Here is an 11,452-nt window from a genome sequence, read left to right as displayed (position 1 = left end):
GGGAGAAGATAGTCTCACATCAACTAGGCGTATCAACGGGCTATGGAGATGCCCATCAATAGATATCAATGTGAGTGAGTAGGGATTGCCATGCAACAGATGCACTAGATCTATAGGTATATGAAAGCTCAAAAATAAACTAAGTGGGTGTGCATCCAACTTGCTTGCTCATGAAGACCTAGGGCAATTTGAGGAAGCCCATCATTGGAATATACAAGCCAAGTTCTATAATGAAAGATACCCACTAGTATATGAAAGTGATAACATGAGAGACTCTCTACTATGAAGATCATGGTGCTACTTTGAAGCACAAGTGTGGTAAAAGGATAGTAACATTGTCCCTTCTCTCTTTTTCCCTCATTTTTTTATTTTTTTATTTGGGCCTTTTCCCTTTTTTATGGCCTCTTTTCTTTTTTTATTTGGGCTTCTTTGGCCTCTTTTATTTATTTTTCGTCTGGAGTCTCATCCCGACTTGTGGGGGAATCATAGTCTCCATCATCCTTTCCTCAGTGGGACAATGCTCTAATAATGATGATCATCACACTTTTATTTTTCTTACAACTCAACAATTACAACTCGATACTTAGAACAAAATATGACTCTATATGAATGCCTCCGGCGGTGTACCGGGATATGCAATGATGCATGAGTGACAAGTATGAAAGAATTATGAATGGTGGCTTTGCCACAAATACTATGTCAACTACATGATCATGCTAAGCAATATGACAATGATGGAGTGTGTCATAAACGGAACGGTGGAAAGTTGCATGGCAATATATCTCGGAATGGCTATGGAAATGCCATAATAGGTAGGTATGGTGGCTGTTTTGAGGAAGGTATATGGTGGGTATATGATACCGGCGAAAGGTGCGCGGTATTTAGAGAGGCTAGCAAAGGTGGAAGGGTGAGAGTGCGTATAATCCATGGACTCAACATTAGTCATAAAGAACTCATATACTTATTGCAAAAATCTACAAGTTATCAAAGCAAAGTATTACGCGCATGCTCCTAGGGGGATGGATTGGTAGGAAAAGACCATCGCTCGTCCCCGACCGCCACTCATAAGGAAGACAATCAATAAATAAATCATGCTCTGACTTCATCACATAACGGTTCACCATACGTGGATGCTACGGGAATCACAAACTTTAACACAAGTATTTCTCAAATTCACAACTACTCAACTAGCTTGACTTAATATCACCATCTCCATATCTCAAAACTATTATCAAGTATCAAACTTATCATAGTATTCAACACACTCATAAGAGAGTTTTATTATTGATCTTGCATACCAAGCATATTAGGATTTTAAGCAAATTACCATGATATTAAGACTCTCAAAATAATCTAAGTTAAGCATGAGAGATCAATATTTTCTATAAAACAAATCCACCACCGCGCTCTAAAAGATATAAGTGAAGCACTAGAGCAAAATTATATAACTCAAAAGATATAAGCGAAGCACATAGAGTATTCTAACAAATTACAAATCATATATGGCTCTCTCAAAAGGTGTGTACACCAAGGATGATTGTGGTAAACTAATAAGCAAAGACTCAAATCATACAAGACGCTCCAAGCAAAACACATATCATGTGGTAAATAAAAATATAGCTCCAAGTAAAGTTACCGATAGAAGTAGACGAAAGAGGGGATGCCTTCCGGGGCATCCCCAAGCTTTGGCTTTTAGGTGTTCTTAGATTATCTTGGGGATGCCCAAGGTTAGGATCTTGCCACTCCTTGTTCCATAATCCATCAAATCTTTACCCAAAACTTGAAAACTTCACTACACAAAACTTAAAGTAGAAAATCTCGTGAGCTCCATTAGCGAAAGAAAACAAAAGACCACTTCAAGGTACTGTAATGAACTCATTATTTATTTATATGGGTGTTATACCTACTTTATTCCAACTTCTCTATGGTTTATAAACTATTTTACTAGCCATAGATTCATCAAAATAAGCAAACAACACACGAAAAACAGAATCTATCAAAAACAGAACAGTCTGTAGTAATCTGTAGCTAGCGCAAGATCTGGAACCCAAAAAATTCTAAAATAAACTGCTGGACGTGAGGAATTTATATATTAATCATCTGAAAAAAGAATTAATTAAATAGCACTTCCAAATAAAAATGACAGCAGTTCTCGTGAGCGCTAAAGTTTCTGTTTTTTACAGCAAGTTCAACAAGACTTTCCCGAAGTCTTCCGAACGGTTCTACTTGGAACAAACACAAAAAACACAACCAAAACAGAGGCTAGATAATTTATTTATTACTAAACAGGGTCAAAAAGCAAGGAATAAAAATAAAATTGGGTTGCCTCCCAACAAGCACTATCGTTTAACGCCCCTAGCTAGGCATAACAAGCAAGAATAGATCTAGGTATTGCCATCTTTGGTAGGCAATCCATAAGTGACTCTCATAATAAATTCATAAGGTAATTTAATTTTCTTTCTAGGAAAGTGTTCCATGCCTTTCCTTAATGGAAATCGGAATATAATATTTCCTTCCTTCATATCAATAATTGCACCAATCGTTCTAAGGAAAGGTCTACCAAGAATAATAGGACATGAAGGATTGCAATCTATGTCAAGAACGATAAAATCTACGGGCACATAATTCCTATTTGCAACAATAAGAACATCATTAATTCTTCCCATAGGTTTCTTAATAGTGGAATCCTCAAGGTGCAACTTTAGATAGCAATCATCAAAATCACGGAAACCTAACAAATCACACAAAGTCTTTGGAATTGTGGAAACACTAGCACCCAAATCACATAAAGCATAACATTCATGATCTTTAATTTTAATTTTAATAGTTGGTTCCCACTCATCATAAAGTTTTCTAGGGATAGAAACTTCCAATTCAAGTTTTTCTTCATAAGATTGCATCAAGGCATCAACGATATATTTAGTAAACGCTTTATTTTGACTATAAGCGTGAGGAGAATTTAGCACAGATTGCAACACGGAAATACAATCAATCAAAGAGCAATTTTCATAGTTAAATTCCTTGAAATCCATAATAGTGGGTTTAACAACATCTAGGGTTTTAATTTCATCAATCCCACTTTTATCAAATTTAGCATCAAGATCAAAAGATTCAGAATTCTTGGAACGCCTTCTAGGTAAAGGTGGATCATATTCAGTCCCATCATTATCAAGATTCATATTTCAAAACAAAGATTTAATAGGGGACACATCAATAACTTTTAGATCTTCATCATTATTTTCATAGAACTAGAAGAACACGCTTTTATAAAGGCATCTTTCTTTGCACTCATCAATGGAAATTCTCATGGCTTTGAGAGACTCATTGATATCATGCTTAGGTGGAATAGATCTAAGTTTCAAAGAATCAACATCAAGAGCAATTCTATTAACGTTCCTAGCCAAATCATCAATCTTAAGCAATTTTTCTTCAATCATAGCATTAAAATTCTTTTGCGAAGTAATAAATTCTTTAATATTAGAATCAAAATCAGAGGGCATCTTATTATAATTTCCATAAGAATTGTTGTAGGAATTACCATAATTATTAGAGGGATTACTAGGATAAGGCCTAGGATTGAAATTTCCTCTATACGCGTTGTTACCAAAATTGTTCCTACCAACAAAATTCACATCCATAGATTCATTATTATTCTCAATCAAAGTAGACAAGGGCATATCATTAGGATCAGAAGAAACACTCTTATTAGCAAATAATTTCATAAGTTCATCCATCTTTCCACTCAAAACATTAATTTCTTCTATCACATGCACCTTTTTATTAGTAGATCTTTCAGTATGCCATTGAGAATAATTAACCATAATATTATCTAGGAGTTTAGTAGCTTCTCCTAAAGTGATTTCCATAAAAGTGCCTCCCGCAGCCGAATCTAAAAGATTTCTAGAAGCAAAATTCAATCCGGCATAAAAGTTTTGTATAATCATCCATAAATTTAAACCATGAGTAGGGCAATTACGTATCATTAGTCTCATTCTCTCCCAAGCTTGTGCAACATGTTCATGATCAAGTTGCTTAAAATTCATAATATTTGTTTCTAAGAGAGATGATCTTAGCAGGAGGAAAATACTTAGAGATAAAAGCATCTTTGCACTTATTCCATGAATCAATACTGTTTTTAGGCAAAGACGAAAACCAAGCTTTAGCACGATCTCTAAGAGAAAAAGTAAATAGCTTCAATTTAACAATATCATTTTCCACATCTTTCTTCTTTTACATGTCACACAAATCAACGAAGCTATTTAGATGGGTAGCGGCATCTTCACTAGGAAGGCCGGAGAACGGATCTTTCATAACAAGATTCAGCAAAGCAACATTAATTTCACAAGATTCAGCATCGGTAAGAGGAGCAATCGGAGTGCTAATAAAATAATTGTTGTTGGTATTGGTGAAGTAACACAATTTAGTATTATCTTGAGCCATCGTGACAAGCAAGCAAACTAACACACAAGCAAACAAAAAGCAAGCGGACAAAAAGAGGCAAATAGAGGGAGGATAGAGAGAGAGAGGGCGAATAAAATGGCAAGGGTGAAGCGGGGGGGAGAGGAAAACGAGAGGCAAATGGCAAATAATGTAATGCTGGAGATAAGGGTATGTGATGGGTACTTGGTATATTGACTTTTGCGTAGACCTCCCCGGCAACGGTGCCAGAAATCCTTCTTGCTACCTCTTTTAGCACTGCATTGGTTTTCCCCGAAGAGGAAGGGATGATGCAGCAAAGTAGCGTAAGTATTTCCGTCAGTTTTTTAGAACCAAGGTATCAATCCAGTAGGAGGCTACTAATACGTCTCCAACATATCTATAATTTCTGATTGCTCCATGCTATATTATCTACTGTTTTGGACTATATTGGGCTTTATTTTCCTCCTTTATATTATTTTTGGGACTAACCTATTAACCGGAGGCCCATCCCAGAATTGCTGTTTTTTTGCCTATTTTAGTGTTTCGAAGAAACAGAATATCAAACGGAGTCCAAACGGAATAAAATCTTCGGGAACGTGATTTTCTTACCGAACGTGATCCAGGAGACTTGGACCCTGCTCCAAGGAACAAAAGAGGCGGTCACGAGGGTGGGGGCCCCCCTAGGGCGCGCCCCTGCCTCGTGGGCCCCTCGTTGCTCCTCCGGCGTACTTCTTCCTCCTATATATACACACGTACCCCCAAACGATCAGAACAGGAGCCAAAAACCTAATTCCACCACCACAACTTTCTGTATCCATGAGATCCCATCTTGGGGCCTGTTGGGGATATTACTACTGGAGGTAAACCGGCCTTATGTAGCCGGGTTTACTCTTTGAAGATTAGAAGCCCATGAAGATGTAAAGATGATGGCGCTTTACGGAGGGCCCGAAGGCGGGTTACAGCCTGTAAATGTAAACCGGCCTAGTCATGTAACTTGTATAGTAAGATAGAGAGAGAGAGAGAGGCCGAACCGGATACGTTTATGATCCGGCTTCGGGACTCTGTAGCCCGGCGGGCGTCAACCTATGTATATAAAGGGACGACCCGGCCGCGGTTTAGGGACAGACAACAACAACTCGAGAGCCAGACAAAGCGGATTCGCTCCCTGGCCTTCGAAACCCTAGCAATACCAATCACAACTAGACGTAGGCTTTTACCTTCATCGAAGGGGCCGAACTAGTATAAACTCCCATGTCCCCTTGTCCGGTTTAACCCCTTTAAGCTAACCCATTGCGATGGCTCCACGACTAAGTCCTTTAATGAGGACATCTGCCGTGACAAACCCACGACAGTTGGCGCCCACCGTGGGGCTATCGCACGATGGTTTTGAGTTCTTGAAGGGCAGCTTCGATGGACTTAAGGGATACGCTGTGGGCCGGATGACGAAGAGTCGTCGCGGCAAGCTCTATATCGACAATGCAGGATGGGGTCCCGAGGCTGATTCAATCGAATACGGGTACCAGGTCCCCTTTGGTGGGATTCACGTCTTCATCGGCAAGATCGGCGAACCGGCCCCCGAGCCGGACATCTGCACCGACATCATCGAAACGGCTCGGCGTGCAAGTTCTTCGCCGGTTCAGCCCGAGGCAAGGCATGTTTTCGTAGGTGTCGTCCATGGATCGGGGTACGAGGATGGACCGGTGTCCGATGGAGAAACCGTAGTCCGCTCTGATGACGAGTCTTCTGGAGAGACCGAATCGCTTTACCAGTTGCAGGACGGCTGGATTGAGGGAGGATCCGAGGGCAACGGTATTCCGGATTCCCCCGGTCTACCAAACCGGGCCGCCATCTTCATGGCCGGCACACAATCGGTGCCTCATTCATCTACCGCCCCAGCAATGCTCTCCGGTTCAACGACGGCCACACCAGCAGGGGCAGGAAGCTCGGCGCCACCTCCGGCCCAAGTCTTGTCTGATTTGTTCGACGCTCTGGCAACATTGATGTCCGCGGAGGTGGACGCAGCAACCAGGGATCAGCACAACGCGGAGATTGTAAAAGTGAAAGATTAGATAGCCCAGGCTAAAGCAGACCTGGCAGCAGAGAATGCTAGGATGGCTACGGAGCGGACCGAGTTGGAAGCACAGGCCTATCGGATTAGACTGGATCAGGATGCTTCAGAGGAAGTCATGAGAAGAAGGTATCGATCATGTCTCCCGTCGGTTTATGAGCCGCAAAATCTTTTCAACACGCTAGGGGCAGGAGCTGGTAACCAACCCACGCTAAACAGGGCGGGGGCGCCGGGAGCAGGAGCGCCGGTTCAGCCACGCACGATGGACCTGCCTCGCTAGAACAACGTTGTGCCATCAACGCCGCCCGGGCATTATTCCAACCCATTGGACAACATTGTGGCTGCCGCTTCACGCCTGGCGGCCCTCCCAACCGACGGCGAGTCCCCGGTTGCAGTGGAAGCGCATCGGGCCAGGGATCTCCTTCAAACAGCACTAAGTCAACAGCAAGCATATTCACACAGCCGTGAGAGGATTCATTCCACTCCCCGTCCAAGCTAGAGTTATAGCAGACACGTGGAGGATGAACCGGCCGTGTCCAGTAGTGCACGTCGCCGAAATTCGCCACGAGGGAACAACCCGGCCGGGGGAGGTGCTAATGCGCAAGATGTTGTGGACCATGGCCGTGCACGTCAAGAGGCCGAGTTGACAGCTCGACACGGAGCACGATTGCATACTCCGGTTCACCCCACGGCCTCCGTGGAGCCAGGGGTGATGTTCAGTTCCTTAGGGGTACCGTGTTTAACTCCCGCTTTGCGTAATGTGAGACTGCCCAAAGATTTCAAGGGACCTCGTAAGGTACCGAATTACACCGCCGATTTGCAGCCAGAGGCGTGGGTGGAGAGCTATGAAATGGCAATGGAGATGTTAGATGTGGATGAGGCGGTGTGTGCTAAATATTTCACCATGATGTTGGAAGGAACAACTCGCACTTGGTTGAAGAGCTTGCCGACCAACTCTGTTGGATCATGGGCTGAATTGAAGCACCGGTTTATCCAAAACTTCAAGGATACGTGTAAGCAGCCAATGTCAATTGTAGATCTGGCCGCTTGTGTCCAAGAGGAAGGGGAGTCCATGACCCATTGGGTCAAACGGGTCTCAGCGATTTTGCATTCATCAGATCGTATCAATGCAGACACCGCAGTGTTAACGTTAGAGGGAAATTGCCGTTTCAAACCGTTAAAACAGAAGTTGGGAAGGCTCAAACATCACTGCAATGACATGTCAACACTCATGGCCGCTTTGGTTAAATATGCCGATTCAGATAATACCAAGGATCCGGATTCAGAGGAGGAAAAACCGGAGAAAGGTAAGAAGAATGGCAATGCCAAAGGCCAACAACATAATCCGGCAGGCCATGGAAACGCTGGTAAGCGCAAGGCCGACAGCAGCTTGGACTTTGTCGCAAATACCAACGCGCAGGAGAATGGCCAGCGCCGTAAAGGCAAGCAGCCCCAGAGAGGTGGAGGTCCAGGCAACAATTTGGAGCATTTGTTAAATCAGCCCTGTCCAAAGCATGGATCGAAGGAGAAACCGGCATCACATCTCTGGAAAGATTGTTATATCATGCAGGATTTCAAGAATTCCAATATGTTACAATATGACAACGGCCCGCCCGGCAGTTCAGGAGGAGGTTTCCACGGGCCGGGTTATGGAGGTGGTGGTTCCGGTTCAGGGTTTCCAGGCAACCAAACCGGACACGTCAATCAAGGACACCAAGGCAACCAGGGAGGCTACAACCATCAGGGGAGTCAGCAGCAGCAGTCGGGTTATCAGAGCAATCCCAAACAGCTGAACAATGGGCAATATCATGTCTTCACTACTAGTTTGTGCAAACATGATCAGAAGCTTCACAAAAGGGCAGTCAACTCTGTTGAGCCGGCAGTACCTCAGTATTTACGCTGGTCTGAGCAACCGATTTTGTGGAGTAGAGATGATCACCCGCCCCGGGTTGATAATCCAGGTCATTTGGCCTTGGTGGTAGCCCCTCAAGTCGGGGGATACAAGTTCACTAAAGTGCTCATGGATGGGGGAAGTAGTATCAATATTTTTTATTATGATACGTTCCGCCGTATGGGGTTGACAGATAAGGATCTTAAACCATAAAATATGGTCTTTCATGGTGTGGCGCCTGGTAAGTCTGCATATCCTGTTGGTAAGATAGCTTTGGAGGTAGCTTTTGGGGATGACTACGATTCAAGGTCATAAACTTTGACATTTGAGGTGGTAAAGATCAAAAGTCCGTACCACGCCTTGTTTGGGCAGCCGGTTTATGCTAAGTTCATGGCAAGGCCATGTTATGTTTATCTACAGCTTAAAATGCCAGGTCATAAAGGGACTATCACAGTACATGGAAGTAGAAAGATTGCTTTGGAGTGCGAAGTAGGCGATGCTGCTTATGCGGAGTCGGTTTGTGCCACGGAGGAGTTAAAATTCTATAAGGAGAAAGTTGATCCGGCAGACATGACCTCTTTAAAAAAGCCAACCATGGAACATGATCCAGCGTTGAAGTTCAAATCGGCTACAGACGTTAAAATGGTTGACTTTGTTCCCGGAGATTCATCCAAATAGTTCAGCATCAATGCTAACCTGGATCCCAAATAGGAAGGCGCGCTCATCGAGTTCATCCGTGAGAATTGGGTCATCTTCACATGGAAACCTTCTGACATGCCAGGTGTACCGAGGGAACTCGCTGAGCATACACTCAACATTGATCCTAAATTCAAACCGGTCTGGCAGTTCCTCCGCCGTTTCAACAAAGAGAGACGCAAGACTATAGGTGAAGAGGTAGCCCGTCTGTTGGCTGCTGGGTTTATTGTCGAAGTTTTTCATCCAGAGTGGTTAGCCAATCCGGTGCTGGTTCTGAAGAAAAACGGCACTTGGCGCATGCGTGTGGACTACACGGATTTAAACAAGGCTTGCCCTGCAGACCCCTTTGCTCTCCCTCGCATTGATCAGATAATTGATGCTACGGCGGGTTGTGACCGTTTGTGTTTTCTGGATGCTTACTCTGGTTATCATCAGATCAAAATGGCGGTTAAGGACCAGGAGAAAACAGCCTTCATAACTCCCTTTGGAGCCTTCTGCTATGTTTCTATGCCCTTTGGACTCAAGAGTGCCCAGGCGACTTACCAGCGATGTGTTCAGAATTGCCTACATAAACAAATTGGGCGCAATGTTCATGCGTATGTGGATGATATTGTGGTCAAATCCAGAAAGGAGGAGACATTGATAGATGATCTACAGGAAACCTTTGACAACCTCCGGGTTTACAAGATGATGCTCAATCCGGAGAAGTGCGTTTTTGGTGTCCCGGCAGGCAAGCTCTTAGGTTTTCTGGTTTCAAACAGAGGCATTGAGGCTAATCCAGAAAAGATTGCAACAATTACATCCTTGGCTAAACCGGCGTGTATTAACGATGTTCAACGTCTGGCCGGCCGGATTACAGCCTTGAGCCGGTTTATCAGCCGCCTAGGCCATCCCTTTATATCAGATGCTCAAGAAAACAGATGACTTTGTCTGGAGTGAGGCAGCGGATAAAGCGTTCGAAGATTTGAAGAGGCAGCTAGTTGAACCGCCCGCGCTTGTAGCGCCGATCGATAAAGAGCCATTATTATTATATGTGGTTGCTAATGCCCGGGATGTTAGCGTAGCCATTGTGGTAGAGCGCAAGGAGCCTGGCAAGGAGTATCCGGTTCAATGGTCGGTTTATTATATCAGTGAGGTGCTCATTGAGTCAAAACCGAGGTATCCACATTGGCAGAAACTGGTGTATGGGGTGTTTATGGCAAGCCGAAAGCTTAAACACTATTTTCAGGGCCATCCCATCACAGTGGTCAGTTCAGCTCCTCTGGGTGACATCATTCAAAACAGAGAGGCAACTGGCCGGGTTGCCAAGTGGGCTATTGAGCTTGGACCTCATGGGCTCAAATATATACCCCACATGGCGATAAAGTCCCAGGCACTCGTGGATTTCATCAACGATTGGACGGAGTTACAGGCACCTGAAGAGAAACCGGATAATACATATTGGACTATTCATTTTGATGGGTCCAGACAATTGGAGGGCTCGGGGGCTGGAGTCGTATTAACTTCCCCACGAGGTGACAAGTTTTGTTATGTCCTCCGTTTAATGTTCCCTTGTACTAACAATACAGCTGAATATGAGGCTTTACTCCACGGGCTTTGGATGGCTAAAGAGATGAATTTGAGCCGGGTTAAGTGCTTCGGCGATTCAGATCTAGTGGCCCAGCAGGTGTCTGGCACTTGGGATTCTAAAGACCCACTCAAGGCTGCATATCGGCGAGAGGTAGACGAAGTGGCTGGTCACTTTAAAGGTTACCAGGTGGGCCATATAGACCGGCGGAAGAATGAAGCGATGGACGCTTTAAGTCGTCTTGGTTCCCAACGTAAACCGGTTCCGCCCAATGTCTTTCTTGATGTGTTGCACAATCCGTCAGTCAAAGTACCAACTGAAGAAGATTTGGCTATTCCTGATCCAGAGGCTCAGTTGGTGGCAGCTTTGTATGCCATACCGGATTGCACGATCCCATATCTGGATTACATGAACCAGGGCGAGTTACCAGATGAGGAATGTTGGCCCGACAGATAATCCGGCGTTCCAAATCCATGACCATACTCAACGGGGAGTTACATCGTTACAGTGTTTCAAGAGCAATTCAGCGCTGTGTTTCTCCTTAAGAAGGTCGTGAGATTTTGCGAGAAATCCATGAAGGGGATTGTGGTCACCACGCCAGTTCAAAGTCGTTGGTTTCCAAAGCTTTTCTCCATGGTTTTTACTGGTTGACGGCGCATGCTGATGCGGAGGATTTAGTCAAGAGATGTGATGGATGTCAAAAATTTGCCCGCCGTGCGCACGTTCCAGCTCAAGAGTTGCGGATGATTCCAATTACGTGGCCATTTGCAACTTGGGGGCTTGATATGGTTGGACCCTTCAAGCGCTCTAA

The sequence above is a fragment of the Triticum urartu genome, chromosome 6, assembly GCF_003073215.2.
Source record: "Triticum urartu cultivar G1812 chromosome 6, Tu2.1, whole genome shotgun sequence".
NCBI lineage: Eukaryota > Viridiplantae > Streptophyta > Magnoliopsida > Poales > Poaceae > Triticum > Triticum urartu.
The sequence above is the reverse complement of the archived record's forward strand: the minus strand, read 5'-3'. Positions refer to the sequence as shown.